Raw genomic sequence first — 24,107 nt, forward strand, 5'->3', positions numbered from 1 at the left:
ACAAGTATGTATGTTCACTCTGTGACCACGCGAGTTTCCTTGGAGTGTGCGGGTTTCTTCCCACGTTCCAAAGCCGTAAGGGTTAGTGAGTTGTGAGCAATGTTGAGCCAGAAACATCGCAACACTTGCACGCTTCCCCCCAGCACATCCTTGGGCCATTTTGGTAGTCGTCACAAATTACACATTTCACTGTATGTTTCAATGTACATGTGATAAATAAAACTAACCTTAAAAGTTCAAAGGAGATGTGTAGGGCAAGTTTTTTTGAGCAGAGGGTGCCTGAAATACCTTGACGGGTGATGGTGAATGCAGACACAATGGTGGCCTTTAAAAGTTAGATAGTCAGGTGATGGAGAGAGATTGATCATGTGCAGGAAGAAGAGACCAGTCTAATGAACACTAGCTCACCATTTTTGCTCTCTTTGCACAACTTAAAACCATAAGATATAGGTGCAGTTAGGCCATTTGGCCCATTGAGTTTGCTTCTTTTCATCATGGCTGATCCATTTTTCCTCTTTTCCCCAATCTCCTGCCTTCTCCCCATGTCCCTCCACACCTTGACTAATCCGGAAACCATCAACCAATGTCTTAAATATACTCAATGACTTGGCCTCCACAGCTGCCTTTTTTAATTTATGGGATGCGGGTGTCACTAGCTAAGCCAGCATTTATTGCCCATCTCTAGTTGCCCTTGAGAAGGTGGAATGAGCTGCCTACTTGAACCACTGAGGTGTGGGTACACCCACTGAGGTTAGGGAGGGAATTCCATGACTGACCCAATGACAATGAAGGAATGGCAATATGCTTGCAAGTCAGGATGGTGAGTGACTTGGAGGGGGACTTCCAAGTGGTGGTACTCCCAGGTATCTGCTGTTCTTCATCTTATAGATGGTAGTGGTTGTAGGTCTGGAAAGTGCTGCCTTAGGAAATTTGGTGTGTCTTGTAGAGCATCTTGTCGATAGTACACACTTCTGCAACTGTTCATCGATGGTGGAGGGATTGGATGCTGTGGAAGGGGTACCAGTCAAGTGGGCTGCCTTGTACTGGATGGTGTCAAGCTTCTTGAGGGTTGATAGTGCTGCACTCATCCAGGCGAGTGGCGAGTATTCCATTACACTCCTGACCTGAGCCTTGTAGATGGTGAACAGGCTTTGGTGAGTTGCACGCCACAGGATTCCTAGTCTTTGACCGGGTCTGGTAGCCACCGGGTTTATGTGGCTAGATCAGTTAAGCTTCCTGGCAATGGTAATCCCCAGGATGTGGATAGAAGTGGGTCCAGTGATGGTGATGATATTAAATGTCAGGGGCCGATGGTTCGAGCCTCTCTTGTTGGAGCTGGTCACTGCCTGGCCCTTGCATGGCTCGACTATTACCTGTCAGCCCAAGCCTGGATATTGTCTGTAGCAATGAATTCCACAGATTTGCTGCTCTCTGGCTAAAGAAATTTCTTCTCATTTTATTAATAATTTGTTATGTCTTGCAATGCACTGCTGGGGCAGAACAACAAATTTCACAATGCATGTTAGAAACATAGAAAACCTACAGCACAATACAGGCCCTTCAGCCCACAAAGCTGTGTCGAACATGTCCCTACCTTAGAAATTACCTAGAGTTACCATAGCCCTCTATTTTTCTGATGTTAGTGATAATAAACCAGATACTGAGATATCTATGCCGTCCACGGTGCTAATGTGGGCTGAGGAGTCTGTTTCTGTGCTCTGCTATGATGTTCGATGGTCTAAGCTCAGTAATTACTTCCCTAAGCCGCCTTTACTTGATAATTCTCTTTAACCTTCAAACAAAGAGGCACAGAAATTTGGTGTTGGACCCACCATCACATTGTGGGCTGAATGGCCTTTTCCTGCACTGTACTGTCCTGTGCTCCAAGCGCTGACATTCCCTTACTCCCCTTATTATAAAGTTATGGAGAAGTACCACACAGAAATGAGACCTTTGGCCCATCTAGTCCATGCTGAAACCATTTAAACTGCCTACTCCCATCGAACTGCACTGGGACCATAGCCCTCCATATCCCTCCCACCATGTAACTATTTAAACTTCTCTTAAACATTGAAATTGAGCTTGCAAACACTATTTGTGCTGGTAGCTTGTTACACACTCCCATGACCCTCTGAGTAAAAAAAAAAGTTTCCCTTCGTATTCTCCTTAAACTTCTCAGCTTTCAAATTTAAACCACGACCTGTGGTTGTAGTCTCACCCAACCTCGGTGGAAAAAGCCTGCTTGCATTTACCCTATCCATACCTCCTCATAATTTTGTATATCTCTATCAAATCTCCCCTCAATTTTCTATGTTCTAAAGAATACAGTCCTAACCTCTTCAATCTTTACTTATAAATCAGGTCCTCCAGACCCAGCAACATCCTTGTGAATTTTCTCTGAGCTCTTTCAACCTTAATAGAAACATAGAAACATAGAAACTCAGAAACTAGGTGCAGGAGTAGGCCATTCGGCCCTTCGAGCCTGCACCGCCATTCAGTATGATCATGACTGATCATCCAACTCAAAACCCTGTACCTGCTTTCTCTCCATACCCCCGATCCCTTTAACCACAAGGGCCATATCTAACTTCCTCTTGAATATAGCCAATGAACCGGCCTCAACTGTTTCCTGTGGCAGAGAATTCCACAGATTCACCACTCTCTGTGTGAAGAAGTTTTTCCTCATCTCGGTCCTAAAAGGCTTCCCCTTTATCCTTAAACTGTGACCCCCTCGTTCTGGACTTCCCCAACATCGGAAACAATCTTCCTGCATCTAGCCTGTCCAATCCCTTTAGAATTTTATACGTTTCAATAAGATCCCCCCTCAATCTTCTAAATTCTAGTGAGTATACGCCTAGTCGATCCAGTCTTTCTTCATATGAAAGTCCTGCCATCCCAGGAATCAATCTGGTGAACTTTCTCTGTACTCCCTCTATGGCAAGATTGTCTTTCCTCAGATTAGGGGACCAAAACTGCGCACAATACTCTAGGTGCAGTCTCACCAAGACCTTGTACAACTGCAGTAGAACCTCCCTGTTCCTGTACTCAAATCCTTTTGCTATGAATGCCAACATACCATTTGCCTTTTTCACCGCCTGCTGTACCTGCATGCCCACCTTCAATGACTGGTGTACAATGACACCCAGGTCTCGTTGCACCTCCCCTTTTCCTAATTGGCCACCATTCAGATAATAATCTGTTTTCCTGTTTTTGCAACCAAAGTGGATAACCTCACATTTATCCACATTAAATTGCAACTGCCATGAATTTGCCCACTCACCTAACCTATCCAAGTCACCCTGCATCCTCTTAGCATCCTCCTCACAGCTAACACCGCCACCTAGCTTCGTGTCATCCGTAAACTTGGAGATGCTGCATTTAATTCCCTCGTCTAAATCATTAATATATATTGTAAACAACTGGGGTCCCAGCACTGAGCCTTGCGGTACCCCACTAGTCACTGCCTGCCATTCTGAAAAGGTCCCATTTACTCCCACTCTTTGCTTCCTGTCTGCCAACCAATTCTCTATCCACATCAATACCATACCCCCAGTACCGTGTGCTTTAAGTTTGCACACTAATCTGTGTGGGACCTTGTCAAAAGCCTTTGGAAAATCTAAATATACCACATCCACTGGCTCTCCCCTCTCCACTCTACTAGTTACATCTTCAAAAAATTCTATAAGATTCGTCAGACATGATTTTCCTTTCACAAATCCATGCTGACTTTGTCCGATGATTTCACCTCTTTCCAAATGTGCTGTTATCACATCTTTGATAACCGACTCTAGCATTTTCCCCACCACCGATGTCAGACTAACCGGTCTATAATTCCCCGGTTTCTCTCCCTCCTTTTTTAAAACGTGGGGTTACATTAGCTACCCTCCAATCCTCAGGAACTAATCTAGAGTCTAAGGAGTTTTGAAAAATTATCACTAATGCATCCACTATTTCTTGGGCTACTTCCTTAAGCACTCTGGGATGCAGACCATCTGGCCCTAGGGATTTATCTGCCTTCAATCCCTTCAATTTACCTAACACCGCTTCCCTATTAACATGTATTTCCCTCAGTTCCTCCATCTCACTAGACCCTCGGTCCCTTACTATTTCCGGAAGATTATTTATGTCCTCCTTAGTGAAGACAGAACCAAAGTAGTTATTCAATTGGTCTGCCATGTCTTTGTTCCCTATGATCAATTCACCTGTTTCTGACTGTAAAGGACCTACATTTATCTTGACCAATCTTTTTCTTTTCACGTATCTATAAAAGCTTTTACAGTCAGTTTTTATGTTCCCTGCCAGCTTTCTCTCATAATCTTTTTTCCCTTTCCTAATTAAGCCCTTTGTCCTCCTCTGCTGGTCTCTGAATTTCTCCCAGTCCTCAGGTGTGCCGCTTTTTTTTTGCTAATTTATATGTTTCTTCTTTGGACTTGATACTATCCCTAATTTCCCTTGTCAGCCACGGGTGCACTACCTTCCCTGGTTTATTCTTTTGCCAAACTGGGATGAACAATTGTTGTAGTTCATCCATGCAATCTTTAAATGCTTGCCATTGCATATCCACCGTCAACCCTTTAAGTATCATTTGCCAGTCTATCTTAGCTAATTCACGTCTCATACCTTCAAAGTTACCCTTCTTTAAGTTCAGAACCTTTGTTTCTGAATTAACTATGTCACTCTCCATCATAATGAAGAATTCCACCATATTGTGGTCACTCTTACCCAATTGACATCTTTCCTGTAGGTAGATGACTAAAACTGTGCACAATACTCCAAATTAGGCCTCACCAACATCTTATACGTTGGAATTGTACGCGGAATTGAATTTAGGAGACGAGGTAATGTTGCCACTATATAGGACCCTGGTCAGACCCCACTTGGAGTACTGTGCTCAGTTTTGGTCACCTCACTACAGGAAGGATGTGGAAGCCATAGAAAGGGTGCAGAGGAGATTTACAAGGATGTTGCCTGGATTGGAGAGCATGCCTTATGAGAACAGGTTGAGTGAACTCGGCCTTTTCTCCTTGGAGTGGAGGAGGAATAGGGGTGTACAAGATGATAAGAGGCATTGATCGTGTGGATTGTCGAAGGCTTTTTCCCAGGGCTGAAATGGTTGCCACAAGAGGACACATGTTTAAGGTGCTGGGAAGTAGGTACAGAGGAGATGTCAGGGGTAAGTTTTTTACTCAGAGAGTGGTGAGTGCGTGGAATGGGCTACTGGCAGATATTTTAGGGTCTTTTAAGAGGCTTTTAGATGGGTACATGGAACTTGGTAAAATAGAGGGCTATGGGTAACCCTAGGTAATTTCTAAGGTAGGGACATGTTCGGCACAACTTTGTGGGCTGAAGGGCCTGTATTGTGCTGTAAGTTTTCTATGTTTATACAACTTCAACATAACATCTCATCTCGTGTATTCAATACCTTGAAGTTTGAAGACCAATGTGCCAAACTCTCTTTTCTTCAATATCCTTTTTTAACCTTGGACAAAGAGCCAGCTTTTTTTTTGATCAGATCTCAATTTCTGTCTCCATGTCTGTTATTATTTAGAGATACGGCGCGGAATAGGCCCTTCCATCCCAACGGCCGCGCTGCTCAGCAACCCACTTATTTAACCCAAGCCTGATCACAGGACAATTTATAATGACCAATTAGCCTACTAACTGGTATGTCTCTGGACTGTGGGAGGAAACCAGCGCACCTGGAGGAAAGCCCACATGTTTGTGCGGACGTACAGACAGACTCCTTTCAGATAGACGCCATCGGAATTGAACTCCGAATTTCGATGCCCCGAGCTGTAATACCACCACGCTAACCACTATGTGACCATGGCGCACATCAAAATGTTAAATTTTGATTTCCTTTCCTGTTCCCATGAGCTATCTTGAGACTGAATAACCCAGCAGGTTAAAGAAGCTACTTGCATTCTAGTTGGAGAGGAACTTGGCATCAAAAATAGACAGCCTTCAAAGTGAATTAATACTGTGCTTTGATTTAATTTCCTGTACAAAGGATGTGGATAAATATCTGGTAGAAAGTGTCTTTGAGTTGTTAGATAAGTACAGATTTAATTTGGAGGAAGAGCTTGCATCTATATAGATCTCTTCATAGTCTCATTGCTCTGTTTCCTGTACTGTACATTTGAAAGATTGATACTGTTGTAATGTTGGAAAAATGCCAGATAGTTTTGTGTAGCACTCTTTCCCACAAATGGTTATGTTAAATTGACTTTGGCTAAGGCATAAAGGTTGGTTCAGTACACATGCTCTCTTAATTATTCTCACATTGCAACAGTGACCATGCATCAAGGATATCTGATTAGATATAAGGATCTTTGCAATTTGTTTATGAACTGGTAGTATCAATGCTGAGCAAAGACACTGACATTGGAGGTGGTACAGGTGACCTTGATGAGGTTGATTCCAGAGATGAGGGGGTTACCCTACACGAAGAGATCGAGTCACCTGGTGCTCAGAAGAATGATGAAATCTTATAGAAACAGTTATGTAAGGGGAAGATGCCCTTCAATAGAAGTATACAAAATTATGAGGGGTATAGATAGGGTAAATGAAAACAGGCTTTTTCCACTGACCTTGGGTGGGACAACAACCAGAGGTTATGGGTTAAGGGTGAAAGGTGAGAAGTTTAAGGGGCACATGAGGGGGAAACTTTACTCAGAGGGTCATGAGAGTGTGGAGTGAGCTGCCAGCACAAGTGGTGTATGTGAGCTTGAGTTCAACGTTTAAGAGGAGTTTGGATAGGTACGTGTGGCAGAGGTATGGAAGGCTGTGGTCCCGGTGCAGGTCGATGGGACTAGGCAGTTTAACTAGTTTTGATATGGACTAGATGGGCCAAAGGACCTGTTTCTTTGCTGTACTTCTATGGCTGTATAAGATAGAGGTAGGATATTTATTTCCACTGATAAATGAGACCACAGCAAGGGGATATAACCTCAAGATTCAGGGGGAACTGTTGTATTTGCCGAGCTTGGCAATTAGCTTGGAGGCTGTGGTGAACTACATATACCTGTCTGGACACGCCCCCCCTGCTGACTGCTCCTGTGGCTCCTCCCACTGACCGTGGCTCCTCCCACAGACCCCAGTATAAAGGCAATTGGGGACTCCGCCCCGGCCTCAGTCTCCAGGATGCAGTGTGGTGGTCAATTGCTGCTTGTTCTTTCTTCCAGCCAATAAAAGCCTATATCTCGCCTCACGTCTCCGAGAGTTATTGAAGGTGCATCAGAGACATTTCAGCACCAGTCGAGGTGACATCTTCAGTGCACAGTTGTTGATGTTTCTCTCTGGGAGTGCTTATTTATATAGGCTCCCATTCGCATGCCTCAGTCCTGATTGGCTACCCCTTCAGTTGATCTTTGAATTGTATTGGTTTCAGTTTCTTTGGCTCTTGAGGGTTCTTACCACCCCATAAACAAACATGGAAATAAACATCACCTACATAAGAGCCACAGAAATGTGAGCCCGTAGAATTCAAAGGTCAGCTAAAGGGGTAGCCAATCAGGACCAAGGCAAGTGAACAGGGCCCCATATAAACGCAAGCATTCGCAGAGAGAAACTCCAAACTCTGCACACTGAGGACATCACCTCAAATGGTGATGAAACATCCGCAATGTAATTGCCAAGCTCAGCAAGCACTGCGACATGAAATGCCTCAACCTGAGCTACCAATATTCACCACCATGAGGAGAAGCTGCTTTTCCAAGAGAGTACTGAATCCGTGGGATTCTCTGCCTCAGGAAGCAGTCGAGGCTACCTCATTGAATATGTTTAAGATACAGTTGGATGGGTTTTTTTGCATAGCAGAGTGATTAAGTGTCGTGGGGGAAAAGGTAGGTTGGTGGAGCTGGATCAATGGGCAGATCGGCCACAATCTTGCTGAATGCTCCTAGTTATTATGTTTTGATTGCAGCAGTGAGAGAATCCAGTCAGCCCCAGTGTAGTCAGTGGAAAAAAGCAGATGCTGCAATCTGGAGTGGGGGTGGGTGGGGGGGGAGGAATATAATCTGCTAGAGCAACTCAGTTGAGTGGCATCTGTTGGCAGGGGGGGTGAACATTTGAGGGGTAAGTTTTCCACACAGTTTAGTGAATTTCAGGGGAAGTGCTCCCAGTGGAGACAGGTGCAACGTTTGAAGATGACACTGTAAAACATAGCGGTTAACAAAATGTTATTACGGTGCCAATGACCCGGTTTCAATTCTGTCATTGTCTGAAAGGAGTTTGTATGTTCTCCCTGTGTCCAGAATTTCCTCTGGGTGCTCTCAATTCCTCCCACATTCCAAAGAAATATGGGTTGGTGTTCGTGAGTTGTGGGCATGCTATATTGGCAACGGAACCATGGTGACACTTGCCCAGCACAATTGTCGCTGATTTGATTTGACACAAACAGGTATTTCACTCTGTTTCAATGTGACAATTAAAGCTAATCTTTCACAGGGAGCCACGGTAGCATAATGGTTAGCTTGACACTATTACAGCCCAGGGTGTTGGAGGTCAGAGTTCAGTTCCAACATTGTCTGTAAGGAGTTTGTATGTTCCTCCTCCTGAGTGCATGAGTTTCCTCCGGGTGCTCGGATTTCCTCCCACATTCCAAAGCTGTACCAGTTAGTAGCTTAATTGGTCTTTGGACTTTGTCATGTGATTTGGCTAGGGTTAGTGGATGTGTTGCTCGGCAGTGTAACTCGTTGAACTGGAAAGGCCTGTTCCACACTGTATTTTTAAATAAATAATCTTTACAAGAGACTCTGCAGATGCAGGAACTCTTCAACAACACACCCAAGATACAGGAGGAATTCATCAGATTGGACAGTATCTCTGGAGGGGAAATAAACAGTTGACGTTTTGGGCTGAGACCCTTCACTAGGACTCGCTAAGAGAAACAGTTGATGTTTTGTGCTGAGTTTGCCAAAAGCCTACACAGATGATGTGATGAAGCAGCAAATTTTACAGTTGCTGCTGGAATATATCTTCCACATCTTCCAGATGTGGTTTTGGGATCGATCTCAAAATCTCTTACTTCGAGCTTTAGGCATCTTGTGCAGCTGGTTATATTGAAAGTTCGGTGAGATCATTTATCGCTGTTGATTGCGAAGTATCGAGGGAGGATATTCCTGGCACGCAGAGAGCATTCTATCTCCTTCCCCACCCTAGGACAAGTTTCCCAGTCTTCAGTCTGCAGAGCAGCATCATGAGACGTTACTATTGTTGAAGCTTTGTTCCTTGCTGACTGTTGTGATATTTCTCTCTAGCTAGCCAAGAATGAGATGCAGCCTGCTTTCACTGGAGCCCAACTGACCTGACACTGGTCTCTATCCCTTTGCTAGAACCAGCAAATCTGTAATTCCTTTTGATCCTTGCTGTGAGTCAGTTTGTTGAAAGAAGTTGGGTGGAGATGCTGAAAGAATTGGAGCCTCCTGATGCCTTTGCTCAGCTGACTTTATAGATGAATAGTACTTTAATTTGGAATCTGGGATATCAGCTCTGATTATTAAACAATCAAGCTTCTACCAATTCCCTTACTGAGTCAAAGAGCATACAAACAGGCCATTCAGCCCACTGTTTATGCTGTCATAGTGAGTGTAATTACAATTACTAAGGGGAAGGTGCTTGGGAAGCTGAAAGTCTGAAGGTAAACAAGTCACCTGAACCCAGGGTTCTGAAAGAAGTAGCTGAAGAAATTGTGCTGAAATCCGTAATGATCCTTCAAAAATCCTTCACTAGATTCTGGGATGGTAGGTGAAGACAAGTTAAAAGTTAAAGTCTGTCCCGAGCCTTATAGGCTCATCAGCCTTATAGGTGCTTATGCTGGTTTCCATGGTGTGAAGTGACTGAGAGTATTAGACTCCCCACCCCCGGATAGGACACCAGTCTATCGCGAGGTAGGCGAAGACAAGAGGAAGCCTATCACTGGTAGCGTGGCGGGAGGATGGGATAAGAGCAGACATACGTGAAATGGAAGAGATGCAGTTGAGGGCAGCATTGATGGTGGAGAAAGGGAAGCCCCTTTGAAAAAGGAGGACAATTAAAATTCAGAAATCAGATAGGCAAGGGGACTTGGGAGTCCTCATGCAGGATTCCCTTGAGGTTAATGTGCAGGTTGAGTCAGTGGTGAGAAAGGCAAATACAATGTTAGCAACCATTTCAAGACTAGAAAATAAATGCAAGGAGGTAATTCTGAGGCTTTAAGGTGTTGGTCAGACTGCACGTGGAGCATTGTGAGCAGCTTTGGGGCCCCTTTTCTAACAAAAGATGTGCAGGCATTGTTGAGGTTCCAGAGGAGGATGATGAGAATGATTCTGGGAATGAAAGGTTTAACGTATGAGGAGTATTCAGCTCTGAGCCTGTACTCAGATGGAGTTTTCAAGAATGAGGGGCATCTCATGGAAACCTATTGAAAGGTACCTGGGGAGGATATTTCCTATAGTGGGGGAATCTAGGACCAGAGGACAGGGCCTCTGTATGGACGGACATCCCTTTAGAACAGAGATGATCAGAAATTTCCTTGGCCAGAGGGTAGTGAATTTGTGGATGGCTGTGGAGGCCAAGTCATTTGATATATTTAAAGTGAAGGTTAATGGATTCTTTTTGAGTCACAGCATGAAAGGTTACTGGAGAGGGCAGGAGAATGGGGTTGAGAGGGGTAATAAATCCATCTACAATAATTCTATTCAGAGTCGGTGTTAAGCAGCACGGAAATAGGCCCTTTGGGTTAACATCCACGTCAACCAAGATTCCTATCCCTTTTGACTATATTTGACCCATATCCCACTAAACCAGAGGTTTCCAAACTTTTTGTGCCATGGACCCTGACCTTTAACAGAGGGGTCCTGGGACCCCAGGTTGGGAACCTCTTATCTAAACCTTTCCTGTCTATATACAATACTTGTCCAAATATGGTAAGAATACCTGCCTCAACCACTTCCTCTGCCAGCTCATTTCTTATCCCCACCATTCTCTGTGTAAGGGACAATTTACCTCTCAGATCGCCTTTCGATATTTCTCCTTTCACTTCAAATTTCTGGACTCTGTGACCCTGGCATAAGAACTGCAACCATACACTTTACCTCTGTACCTCATTATTATATAAACCTCTCTAAGGTCATCAATTAGCCTCCTGCTTTCCACGGAAAATTTACAAGGATGTTACTGGGACTCGTAGAACCATACAGCACCGAAACAGGCCCTTCATCCCATCTAATCCATGCTGAATCATTTAAACCCATCGACCTACATCCGGACCATATCCCTCCATACCCCTGCCATACATGTACCTATCCAAACTTCTCAAAGATTAAAATCAAGCTCCTATGCACCACTTACACAGGCAAATCATTGCACACTCTCACGACCCTCTGAGCGAAGAAGTTTCCCCTCCTGTGCGCCTTAAACATTTTGCCTTGCACTCTTAAACTATGACCTCTGGTTGTAGTCCCACCTAACCTCAGGGAAAATCTAAGCAGGCTTTTTCCACTATCTATACCCTTCATAATTTTGTATACCTCTGTCAAATCTCCCTTCAATATTCTATCTTCTGATGAGTAAAGCCCTAACCTATTCAATCTTTCCTGAAAACTCCAGTCCCCCAGTCCCAGCAACATCCATGTCAATTTTGTCTGTACTCTTCCAAACTTATTTGCATCTTTCCTGTAGGTAGTTGAAAACTGCACACTACACCAAATTAGACCTCACCAACATCTTGTACAACTTCAACATAACATCCCATTTTCTGTACTCAGCACATTGATTTATGTAAGCCAATGTATCAAAACCTTTCTTTACAACCCTGTCAACCTGTGCTGTCACTTTCAATGAATTATGGACCTGTATTCCCAAATGACTTTCTCCTACAGCACTCCTCAGTGCCCAGCCATTCAATGTGTAAGAACTACTCTCATTGGTTCTACCATAGTGCAAATCCTCACTACTTGTCCGTATTAAATTCAATCTGCTCTTTATCAGCCCATCTTTTCCAGCTGGTCCAGATCCCACTGCAAGCTCCGATATTCTTCCTCGCAGCCCACTACACCACAATTTTGGTACCATCAGCAAATCTGCTGATCGGTTACCATATTATCATCCAGGTGGATGATATGGATGACAAATCATAATGGACCCAACTCCGATTCCAGTGGCACTCTACTAGTCACAGGCTTCCAATCAGCGAGGCAACCATTTACAGCCACTCTGGCTTCTCCCATAAAGCAAATGTCTAATCCAATTTACTACCTCATCTTGAATGCAAAGCGACTAAACGTTGATCAACCTCCCATGCGGGACCTTTTCAAGTGCCTTGCTAAACTCCATGTAGACAACATCCACTGCCTTGCCTGCATCAGCTTTCCTGATAACATCCTCAAAATGCCTAAGATTGGTTAGACATGATCTACCAGGCACAAAACCATGATGACTATCCCTAGTCAGTCCATGTCTATCCAAATACTCACATCAGGTCCCTTCTAATAACTTTCCCAATACTGATATCAGGCTCACTGGCCTATAATTTCCTGGTTTATTTTTAGAGCTTTTCTTAATCAGCGGAACAATATTGGCTAACCTGCAATCCTCCGGCACCTTACCTGTTGCTAAGGATGATTTGGATATCTTTGCTCGGGCCCCTGCAGATTCTGCACTTGTCTCCCACAAGGTCCAAGGGCACACTTTGTCAGGCCCTAGGGATTTACCCACACTAATTTGCCTCAAGGCAGTAAACACCACCTCCTCTGTAAACTGTATGGAGTCCGCCACCTTGCTGCTGCTTTGTCTCACTTGTGTAGACTCTGAGCCTGTCTCCTGAGTAAGTACAGATGCACAAAAAATCCACTTAAGATCTTCCCCCGTCTCTTTTGGCTCCAGATAGATAGATACTTTATTCATCCCCATGGGGAAATTCAACTTTTTTTCCAATGTCCCATACACTTGTTGTAGCAAAACTAATTACATACAATACTTAACTCAGTAAAAAAATATGATATGCATCTAAATCACTATCTCAAAAAGCATTAATAATAGCTTTTAAAAAGTTCTTAAGTCCTGGCGTTAGAATTGTAAAGCCTAATGGCATTGGGGAGTATTGACCTCTTCATCCTGTCTGAGGAGCATTGCATCGATAGTAACCTGTCGCTGAAACTGCTTCTCTGTCTCTGGATGGTGCTATGTAGAGGATGTTCAGAGTTATCCATAATTGACCGTAGCCTACTCAGCGCCCTTCGCTCAGCTACCGATGTTAAACTCTCCAGTACTTTGCCCACGACAGAGCCCGCCTTCCTTACCAGCTTATTAAGACGTGAGGCGTCCCTCTTCTTAATGCTTCCTCCCCAACACGCCACCACAAAGAAGAGGGCGCTCTCCACAACTGACCTATAGAACATCTTCAGCATCTCACTACAGACATTGAATGATGCCAACCTTCTAAGGAAGTACAGTCGACTCTGTGCCTTCCTGCACAAGGCATCTGTGTTGGCAGTCCAGTCTAGCTTCTCGTCTAACTGTACTCCCAGATACTTGTAGGTCTTAACCTACTCCACACATTCTCCATTAATGATCACTGGCTCCATATGAGGCCTAGATCTCCTAAAGTCCACCACCATCTCCTTGGTCTTGGTGATATTGAGACGCAGGTAGTTTGAGTTGCACCATATCACAAAGTCCTGTATCAGTTTCCTATACCTCCTCCTGTCCATTCCTACATACATGGATTATCATTCTGGTCTTCCAGAGGACCAATTTTGTCCCTTGCAATCCTTTTGGTCTTAACGTAGAATCCCTTGGGCTTCTCCTTCACCTTCTCCACAAAGGCAATCTCGTGCTTTCCTTCAGCCTTCCTGATTTCTTTCTTGAGTGTTCACTTGCATTTCTTGTACTCCATAAGCAATTCATTTGTTCCTACTTGCCAACACCTGCTATTCATCTTTTTTTCTTTTAACCAGGGCCTCAATATCTCTTGAAAACCAAGGTTCTCTAAACTTTACCTTTTATTCGGACAGGCATATACAAGCTTTGTACTCAAAATTTCTTTTTTGAAGACTTCCCACTTACCAAGTACACCTTTGCCAGAAAACAGCCTGTCCCAATCCACACTCACCAGATCCCTTCTGATGCCATCAAAATTGGCCTTTCTCAAATTTAGAATCTCAAACCGTGGGCCAGACCTATCTTTTTCCATCTTTACTTTGAAACTAACGGCATTCTGATCACTAGATACAAAGTGCTCCCCTGCACAAACTTCTGTCACCTGCCCTGTCTCATTCTCGAATATGAGATCAAGTATTGCACTCTCTCTTGTTGGGACTTCTATGTACTGAATAAGGAAACTTTCCTGTACACATTTGACTCTATCCCATCTAGTCTGCGATTTCTTTACAGAATTTTTCCTTTAAATCCCGTGGGCTATTTGGTGGTCTACGATGTAGCTTCATTAATCAGGTCATACCTTTCTATTCCTCAGTTCTACCCATAATGCCTCAACAGACAAGTTCTCCAGTCAGTCCTGACTCAGCACTGTCGTGACACTTTCACTAATGAGAAGCACAAACCCCTTCCCCTTTAATCCCTCCTGCTCTGTCACGTCTGAAACGACAAAACCAGGAATATTGATCTGCCAGTCCTGCTCCTCCTACAACTAAGTCTCACTATTGGCTACAACATCATAATCCCAGGTGTTGATCCATGCCCTGAACATCTGCCTTTCCTACGATACTTCTTGCATTGAAATACTCGCAGCTGAGGACATTGTTTGCACCATGCTCAACCTTTTGATTCCTGACTTGAGGACATGAGTGATAGAGAAAGATTGAATAGGCTAGGACCTCATTCCCTGGACTGATGGATAATGAACTCATGTACACTGCTTCACTGAATTTGGTTTCCTTATAACCATATAACAATTACAGCATGGAAACAGGCCATCTCGGCCCTTCTAGTCAGTGCCGAACGCTTACACTCACCTAGTCCCACCTACCTGCACTCAGCCCATAACCCTCCATTCCTTTCCTGTCCATATACCTATCCAATTTTACTTTAAATGACAATACCAAACCTGCCTCTACCACTTCTACTGGAAGCTCATTCCACACTGCTACTACTCTCTGAGTAAAGAAATTCCCCCTCATGTTACCCTTAAACTTTTGCCCCCTAAGTCTCAACTCATGTCCTCTTGTTTGAATCTCCCCTACTCTCAATGGAAAAAGTCTATCCATGTCAACTCTATCTATCCCCCTCATAATTTTAAATACCTCTATCAAGTCCCCCCTCAACCTTCTACGCTCCAAAGAATAAAGACCTAACTTGTTCAATCTTTCCCCTGTAACTTGGGTGCTGAAACCCAGGTAACATTCTAGTAAATCTTCTGTGTACTCTCTCTATTTTGTTGACATCTTTCCTATAATTCGGTGACCAGAACTGTACACAATACTCCAAATTCGGCCTTGCCAATGCCTTGTACAATTTTAACATTACATCCCAACTCCTATACTCAATGCACTGATTTATAAAAGCCAACATACCAAAAGCTTTCTTCACCACCCTATCCACATGAGATTCCACCTTCAGGGAACTATGCACCATTATTCCTAGATCAATCTATTCTAATGCATTCTTCAATGCCCTACCATTTACCATGTATGTCCTATTTGAATTATTCCTACCAAAATGTAGCACCTCACACTTATCAGCATTAAACTCCATCTGCCATCTTTCAGCCCACTCTTCTAACTGGCCTAAATCTCTCTGCAAACTTTGAAAACCTACTTCATTATCCACAACGCCACCTACCTTAGTATCATCTGCATACTTACTAATCCAATTTACCACCCCATCATCCAGATCATTAATGTATATGGCAAACAACACTGGACCCAATACAGATCCCTGAGGCACACCACTAGTCACCGGCCTCCAACCTGACAAACAGTTATCCACCACTACTCTCTGGCATCTCCAATTCAGCCACTATTGAATCCATTTTACTACTTCAATATTAATACCTAATGATTGAACCTTCCTAACTAACCTTCCGTGTAGAACCTTTTGCAATACTTATTTAATTTATTTTGTGATTTATGCATGTATTCCTGCCAGCAATAATAGTTTCCTTGCAGCAACAAGTAAAATGCTGGAGTAGCTCAACAACAGAATCTGGAGGCAAAGGATTAGTTGATGCTTTGGGTTGAGATGAAGGGTCTCAAACTGAAACATCGACTGTCTGTTTCCCTCCACAGATGCTTTTTGACCTGCTGAATTCTTTCAGTAGTCTGCTGCTCCAGATTCCAGCATCGGCAGCCTCTTGTGTCTCAGTGATTTGCTTGTGCAACTTTCTTCCCCTTTTTCCTCTCCTCTTCTCTATCACCCTCTATCCTGAGAAGATCATGATTTTTATAAATTGGAGTCAGGATGTTGAGGATTGGAACTGAAATTTTGATTTGAATCCACAAAGAAGAGAAATGTGAAACTTGCCCACTAAAAGCTGTAGAGTTCGGGAGTCACTTGGTCTTCAAAAAAGGTTCTCAGAGCAGGGCTGATGACCCATGAACACTACCTCACTTTTTGCTCTCCTTTTTCCACTATTTGTTGTTTTTTATATTTATTATTGTAACTTGTAATTTTTATGCATTACAATGTATACTTCCATAAAACAACAAATTTCATACTGTAGGTCAGAAATAATAATGTGATTCCCATTTTGGAAATTCTCAGCTGGTTAAGGACTTGTGGATTAACTGAGGAATGATAGATAGATAGATAGATACTTTATTCATCCCCATGGGGAAATTCAACATTTCTTCCAATGTCCCATACACTTATTGTAGCAAAACTAATTACATACAATACTTAACTCAGTAAAAATATGATATGCATCTAAAATCACCCTCTCAAAAAGCATTAATAATAGCTTTTAAAAAGTTCTTAAGTAGTTTACTTAAATACATTGAGTCCTAACCAAAATGATCCAGACAATGGGTGGGCTAGAATCAAGGGGCTGAGTGGCTCTTCTGTGTCTCTTAACACTGTCAGAGAGAAGGATTCTGACAATAGATACTTAAGATCCAGTAATAGAAAAAGAAATTGTACCTGTCCTCTTAAACCAATGATCTCAGTGACAAGAAGGTCTTAGCCCCTGAATCCCTTGCCCATCACAAAGGGACTGGAAGCAAATGTGAGTTTTAATTGGATACAAGTCAGTGAGATCCCCAATGATATTATAATTGTTCACTGAGGGTCCTATCCATATTAAAGATCATTAACTTTTTAACAGTTGAATGTTAATGATGGTATGACAGAGTTCTTTAATGTCCTTGGTTTCAGTGAGCTGTAAATCAAAGTTCAAAGACAATTTATTATCAAAGTATGTAGACTATATACAGCCTTGTGACTAGTCTCCTGACAGACAGTCACACAGCAAAGAAACCCAACAGGACCCATTTTGTAAAAAAGGCCATCCCACACCCACTGTGCAGGAAAAAAACAAATCATGCAAACAACTGAAGTTCACAGAAGTGAGTTGACAGCCACATCACTGCAACCGATCCAGTAGCCGTTAGATTTAGTCCACCGCCTTAGTTCAGCGCAGAGATGAGCTGAACACCTCGCCCTCTGTCTCGCTCTTCACTGCTTGTTCTGTTTTATGTAACTATCAATCATTCAGTGTTTTCTGAACAAGCCCTAATTTTTTTCTTTTGGTTCACCCAACATGACCTGTGTGCTGTCTCCCCTTGCCTCTCTAGCCAGTCCATCCACCCATCTCTTCCCACTCTACCCACATTGTGCTTGCTGTCTTTCTGTCCACAAAATTCAGCATGACATCTAAACTTTGACATTCTTCTATAGATGTGGAGAGTATATTGACTGGTTGTTTCACAGCTTGGCATGGAAACACCAATGCCCTTGTGTGGAAAATCTTGCAGAAAGTAGTGGATATAACCCAGTCCATCACAGGTAAATCCCTCCCCACCATTGAGCACATCTACATGAAATGCTTTCTGCAGGAAAGCAGCATCCATCATCAGGGACCCCCACCACCCAGCCCATGCTCTCTTCTTGCTGCTGTCATCAGGGACCCCCACCACCCAGGCCATGCTCTCTTCTCACTGCTGTCATCAGGACCCCCACCACCCAGGCCATGCTCTCTTCCCACTGCTGTCATCAGGGACCCCCACCACCCAGGCCATGCTCTCTTCTCACTGCTGTCATCAGGGACCCCCACCACCCAGGCCATGCTCTCTTCTCACTGCTGTCATCAGGACCCCCACCTCCCAGGCCATGCTCTCTTCTCACTGCTGTCATCAGGGACCCCCACCACCCAGGCCATGCTCCCTTCTCACTGCTGCTATCAGGGACCCCCACTACCCAGGCCATGCTCTCTTCTCACTGCTGTCATCAGGGACCCCCACCACCCAGGCCATGCTCTCTTCTCACTGCTGTCATCAGGGACCCCCCACCACCCAGGCCATGCTCTCTTCTCACTGCTGTCATCAGGGACCCCCACCACCCAGGCCATGCTCTCTTCTCACTGCTGTCATCAGGGACCCCCACCACCCAGGCCATGCTCTCTACTCACTGCTGCCATCAGGGACCCCCACCACCCAGGCCAAGCTCTCTTCCCACTGCTGTCAACAGGGACCCCCACCACCCAGGCCATGCTCTCTTCTCACTGCTGTCATCAGGGACCCCCACCACCCAGGCCATGCTCTCTTCTCACTGCTGTCATCAGGGACCCCCCACCACCCAGGCCATGCTCTCTTCTCACTGCTGTCATCAGGGACCCCCACCACCCAGGCCATGCTCTCTTCTCACTGCTGTCATCAGGGACCCCCACCACCCAGGCCATGCTCTCTACTCACTGCTGCCATCAGGGACCCCCACCACCCAGGCCATGCTCTCTTCTCACTGCTGTCATCAGAACTCCCACCACCCAGGCCATGCTCTCTTCTCACTGCTGTCATCAGGGACCCCCACCACCCAGGCCATGCTCTCTTCTCACTGCTGTCATCAGGGACCCCCACCACCCAGGCCATGCTCTCTTCTCACTGCTGCTATCAGGGACCCCACCACCCAGGCCATGCTCTCTACTCACTGCTGTCATCAGGGACTCCACCACCCAGGCCATGCTCTCTTCCCACTGCTGTCATCAGGGACCCCCACCACCCAGGCCATGCTCTCTACTCACTGCTGTCATCAGGGACTCCACCACCCAGGCCATGCTCTCTTCCCACTGCTGCCATCAGGACGCCCACCACCCAGGCCATGCTCTCTTCTCACTGCTGTCATCAGGGACCCCCACCATCCAGGCCATGCTCTCTTCTCACTGCTGTCATCAGGGACCCCCACCACCCAGGCCATGCTCTCTTCTCACTGCTGTCATCAGGGACCCCCACCACCCAGGCCATGCTCTCTTCTCACTGCTGCCATCAGGGACCTCCACCACCCAGGCCATGCTCTCTTCTCACTGCTGTCATCAGGGACCCCCACCACCCAGGCCATGCTCTCTTCTCACTGCTGTCATCAGGGACCCCCACCACCCAGGCCATGCTCTCTTCTCACTGCTGCCATCAGGGACCCCCACCACCCAGGCCATGCTCTCTTCTCACTGCTGTCATCAGGGACCCCCACCACCCAGGCCATGCTCTCTTCTCACTGCTGTCATCAGGGACCCCCACCACCCAGGCCATGCTCTCTTCTCACTGCTGTCATCAGGAAGAAGGTACCGGAGCCTCAGGACTCTTACTGCCAAGTTCAGGAACTGTTATTGCCCTTCAATCATCAGACCCTTGAACCAAAGGGGATAACTTCACCCATCTTCCCTTGCCCCATCGCTGAAATGCTCCCACAACCTATGGATTCACTTTCAAGGACTCTTCATCACATGTTCTTGTTACATATTGTTATTTATATGCTTTTGCAGAGTTTATTGTCTTCTGCACACTGGTTGAACACACTAGTTGGGTGGTCTTTCATTGATTCTGTTATGGTTATTATTGAGTATGCCTGGAAGAAAAAGAATCTCAGGGTTGTATATAGTGACATGTATGTACTTCGATAATGAATTTACTTTGAACCACTTGAATAGTTATGCCCCTCTGATCTGTCTCCTTTGTTTTCTTCCTGTAGTATTTTGGAAATTAACAGAAATTTGTTAGTCTTTGATGTACTCAATCTTCTCATGAAATATAGCTGCTGGTGTTCCACCCTCTTGATTGTATCATAGTTCCTGTGAGAGGTTGATGCCCAGAAATTTTAAACTGCTTACCCTTTACAAAGAACCATAGCACATTACAGCATAGTACAGACACTTCATCAATTAAGCGCCATCCATTTTACCTGCCGTGGGAGATTTCTGCAATCATTTTGGTAGCAGTTCCACCTCGGGCCAATGTCAGACAGGCTCCAAATGATCTGAGCAATGGATTCAACCTGCATAAAACCCTGATGCCTTCACCATCGTCTTGGGGGATTTTAACCAGGCCAGCCTGACAAAGTCCCTAAGTAATTACCATCAACAAATCACTCGTGCTACCAGAGGAAACAACACACTGGGCCATTGCTACACCACCATCAAGAATGCCTACTGTGCTATTCCACGCCCTCACTTCGGGAAGTCTGATCACCGGGCTGTACTTCTGCTCCCTGAGTATAGGCAGAGACTGAAGACTGCCGCACCAGCAGTGAGGACCAAGAAGGTCTGGACAAGGGAAGCACAGGAGTACCTACAGGCCTGCTTGGAATCGGTGGACTGGACTGTATTCAGGGATTCATCTTCGAACCTGGATGAGTTTGCTGCAGTTGTTACTGACTTCATTAAAACCCGTGTGGATGAGTGTGTACCTACAAAGACTTACTGTACATTCCCAAACCAAAAGCTGTGGATGTACCAGGAGGTTCATTGTCTGCTGAGGGCTAGATATGAGGCATTTAAATCTGGTGACCCAAGTCTGTACAAGAAAACCAGGTGTGGCACGTTGAGGGCTACTTCAAGAGCAAAGAAACAGTTTTGAATGAGGTTGGAGGCAACATCGGATGCATGTCAGTTCTGGCAGGACATTACTTCCTACAAAGCAAAACCCAATAGCATGAATGGCAGCGATGCTTCACTATCAGATAAACTCAACACTTTCTATGCACGCTTTGAAAGGGAGAATATAACTACATCTGTGAAGATCCCTGCTGCACCCAGTAACCCTGTGATCTCCGTCTTGGAGGCTGATGTTAGGCTGTCTTTAAAGATGGAGAACCCTAGCAAGGCCACAGGCCCCAATGGAGTACCTGATAATCCTCTGATAACCTGTGCGGACCAACTGGCGGAAGTATTCAAGGACATTTTCAACCTCTCACTGCTATGGTCAGAAGTTCCCATCTGCTTCTCAAAAGCAACAATTATACCAGGGCCTAAGAAGAGTAGTGTGAGCTGCCTTAATGACTATCAGCCAGTAGCATTTTCATCTACAGTGATGAAATGCTTTGAGAGGTTGGTCATGGCTAGAAAGAACTTTTGCCTCAGCAAAGACATGGACCCACTGCAATTTGCCTATTGCCACAATAGGTCTAGTGCAGATACAATCTCAATGGCTCTTCACATGGCCTTGGATCACCTGGACAATACCAACACCTATGTCAGAATGCTGTCTGTTGTATGTAGCTCAGCGTTTAGCACCATCATTCCCACAGTCCTGATTGACGAGCTACAGAACCTGGACCTCTATACCCCCACCCCCACCCCCCCCCCCCCCCCCCGGCAAATGGATCCTTGATTTCCTAACTGGAAGACCACAATCTGTGCGGATTGGAGATAATATCTCCTCCTAAAGATAAAAACTGATAAAATCTGTGATTCCATGTACTTGTTTTCTGAAGTCTCTCTGTTCAGCACTACTCAGAGCTGAGCCATTCACTGTGAAAATCCTTCCCTTGTTTAACTTAACTCTCGTTAATTTTTTTCCTTTGAGATTTAATGAGATACATTGACCTTGGGCAGTGCCTGTTCTCTCCCATATGCCCACAACTGAAGAAGTGCACCCAGCTTCCTTCTCCATTGCTTGTCCTTTAGCCAACATCACAACCAAGTGCTGACCTTCCTGCTATCTATGGGATCTTGCTGTATGCTGTGATGGATGTGTAGGACAGCTGCCAGAGTGGCAGTAGAGGCAGATACATTGGGGCATTTAACATTTTTGGGACTCGTAGATAGGTGCATTACCAGCACGGAGTTTACTGTTCTGTTCATCGCTGTTGTCTACGACCCAGACCCTCCCAAGTGCCAACACCAGGGACTCGCTTCACAGCATCATCAACTCTCAGTAAAACAAGCATTCAAACTGTCCCTTCATAATTGCGGGAGACTTCAATCATGTTTTTGTTGGTTTTTTTTTAGTCTTAATGCTTTTTGTTTTTAAATATATGCTGGTTTGGAACTGGAGTAACAATAGTTTTGATCTCCCTTACACTCGTACAGATGAATGACAACGCACATTCATGAATGGCTGACAGGAAAAATGGAGGGCTATATGGGAAGGGTTAAATTGATCCTGAAGCAGGTCAAAGGGTCAGCACAACATTGTGGGCCGAAGGGCAGTACTGTGGGGTACTGTTCTGTGCAAGTGTTTCTTGCACTAGTCTCTTTTACCTGTGTTTGACTCTTATTCATGCATGCTTTGTCCTAAGATTTAGAATTTTTTTGCTTCATTTTTATTTTCTCTCTTCTGTTTTCTCTTGCACATTTAAAGCCCTTCTCTTTCTCTTTACGAACTGTCTTCCTCATCCTCGCTGTCGATGTGGATAAATCACGGGGGCTGGTGGGCGTGCGTGACTCTGAGCACTGTGGGCAGGGTTCCTCTGGTTATTGACCCAGTACCATCAGTCTTCTGTGCAGCTGTAGTTTGTAAAGGGAGCATTGAACTCGAATGCCGCATCAGACGAGCCTGTGTCCTGGGCGATTAATTACTCCGATACTCCACAGAGCTCTGGCTGGGGCCGATTCTTCCCTCCCTCTCTGAGCCTCAAGAGATACCCAGGAGTTGGAAGGTAACTGTGGGAAAGTGAATGAATCAGTGGGAGTATTCCTCATTTAAAGAGCAGCATCTTTGCCTTGCTGCATGCCTGTTCTTTACCATCTGGCTGTTGAGGTGCCAAATTCCAGCTGCAGTTGGTTATCCAGACTAGATGCTTGGACTATGGGCACAGGAGGAAACTTCCCCTGGTCAGGAAGGTGCATTGGTGCGTCTCTGTTTGTTGAGCTCTTAAAGAGAACACCCAGGGTTTAGTTCCTGGTAAATGGTTCCTATGTTTGCACAATAGTAATAGATGTTTATAAAATTAGGAGAGGTGTAGGTAGGGCGGATGCTTTTTTTTTCTTTCCAGGGTAAAAATGTTAAAGGGAACTTAGGTAGAAAGAATAGAAGCATACACTATTTTTCTAAACTGAAAGAAAATTCAAAAATCTAAGATGTGAAGGACTTGGGAGTCCTCGTGCAGGATTCCCAAAAGGTTAACTTGCAGGTTGAGTCGGTGAGGAAGGCAAATGCAATGTTAGCATCCATTCAAGAGGACTGGAATATAAAAGCAAGGACGTGATGCTGAGACTTTAAAACACATTGGTCAGGCTGCACGTGGGGCATTGTGAGCAGTTTTCGGCCCCTTACCTAAGAAAAGTTGTGCTGACAATATCGAAGGCACAGAGGAGCTTCTTGAGAATGATTCAATAGTTCCATTTAAAATCTGAAACATTTACAATACACAGCCTGATATTGGTTTTTCTTCGCAGACCTCCATGAAAACAGAAGGGTGCCCCAAAGAATGAGGGACAGTAAAAACATTAGAACCCCAAAGCCACTGCTCCTCCCCACCAAGGAATGGAAGTGTTAGGGTATGAAGAGCATTTGATGGCCCTGGGTCTATACACACCGGAGCTTAGAAGAATAAAGTTGGGGATCTCAGTGGAGCCTTTTGAATTTTGAAAGGCCTGGTAGAGTGGATGTGGAGAGGATGTTTCCAGTAGTGGCAAAGGCAAAGCCTCAGAATAGAAGGATGTCTGTTTAGAACAGAGGAATTTCTTCAGCCAGAGTGTGGTGAATCTGTGGAACTGATTGCCATGGGTGGCTGTGGAGGTCAAA

General features: G+C 44.8%; 1 protein-coding gene across 11 annotated transcripts in view; it reads left to right on the plus strand.

Annotated features, from left to right (window-relative positions):
- Nucleotides 1–24,107, plus strand: part of LOC140729743 (liprin-beta-2-like) — a 220,114-nt gene that overhangs the window by 16,759 nt on the left and 179,248 nt on the right. Inside the window, exon 1 of one of the 11 annotated variants that reach the window (XM_073049887.1) lies at nt 23,001–23,019. The exons of the other annotated variants lie outside the window; for them this stretch is intronic. The gene's annotated coding sequence lies outside the window, so the exon portion shown is untranslated. Of the gene's footprint in view, nt 1–23,000; nt 23,020–24,107 lie in introns of those variants that run through there. 11 annotated transcript variants of the gene reach the window in all.

This window comes from Hemitrygon akajei, chromosome 6, assembly GCF_048418815.1.
Source record: "Hemitrygon akajei chromosome 6, sHemAka1.3, whole genome shotgun sequence".
Classification (NCBI taxonomy): Eukaryota; Metazoa; Chordata; class Chondrichthyes; order Myliobatiformes; family Dasyatidae; genus Hemitrygon; species Hemitrygon akajei.